The sequence below is a fragment of the Rhagoletis zephyria genome, unplaced genomic scaffold, assembly GCF_001687245.7.
Source record: "Rhagoletis zephyria isolate East Lansing unplaced genomic scaffold, Rhagoletis_zephyria_1.1 Rzeph_scaffold_04979, whole genome shotgun sequence".
NCBI classification, from domain to species: domain Eukaryota; kingdom Metazoa; phylum Arthropoda; class Insecta; order Diptera; family Tephritidae; genus Rhagoletis; species Rhagoletis zephyria.
This window is the reverse complement of record NW_016162062.1, coordinates 39,041-40,068: the sequence shown is the minus strand read 5'-3', so window position 1 is coordinate 40,068 and position 1,028 is coordinate 39,041.

The window sequence follows — 1,028 nt, the reverse complement described above, 5'->3', positions numbered from 1 at the left end:
ATGAGTTTCAACCGTCCAACTCTGTATCCCTTTTGCAGTAGTTCAGAGACAGTTCTGAAATTTATAGCGTGGAACTAGCGCTTTGGCAGACTGTCCCTAAATTTTGCTGTAGGGTATTTATATGTAAACGTACTTTTATGATTTGCCGTACGCATGTGCTTACACATCAAATTTCATGAGTACCTAGTACTCACGCCTTTTTGAAGTGAAACTTCTTACACGAGTTCGGAGATGGTTGCGTTAAATATTTAACACCAAGTCATAAAATCTGTACCGTTCGTTCGATTTTAAAAAATGAGGTGTCACATGAAAGGCCTCGTCCTGCCGGTGTGCAACATAGCTTTAGCTCTTCATAGAACCACATGTTGCCACATGTTAGAAAATCGAATTCAAAATTTCTCTGCCGCAGAGGGTTGCGTTAAATATTTAACACCCAGTCATAATATCTGTATCGTTCGTTCGATTTTCAAAAATGAGGTGTCACATGAAAGGCCTCGTCCTGCCGGTGTGCAACATAGCTTTAGTTTCAAAATTTCTCTGCCGCAGATGGTTGCGTTAAATATTTAACACCGAGTCATAAAATCTGTATCGTTCATTCGATTTTAAAAGATGAGGTGTCAAGTGAAAGGGCTCGACCTGTAGATGTGTAACATGATTTTAGTTCTTTAAAGGGTTGCCATATATACGAAAATCAAATTCAAATTATTTATTAAAATAAATCAAGTATCCCAATATGGGTATCAAAAGAAATGGTTTTGAATAAAGATGAAGATGAAGATGAAGATGAAGATGAAGATGAAGATGAAGATGAAGATGAAGATGAAGATGAAGATGGAGATGAAGATGAAGATGAAGATGAAGATGAAGATGAAGATGAAGATGAAGATGAAGATGAAGATGAAGATGAAGATGAAGATGAAGATGAAGATGGAGATGAAGATGAAGATGAAGATGAAGATGAAGATGAAGATGAAGATGAAGATGAAGATGAAGATGAAGATGAAGATGAAGATGAAGATGAAGATGAA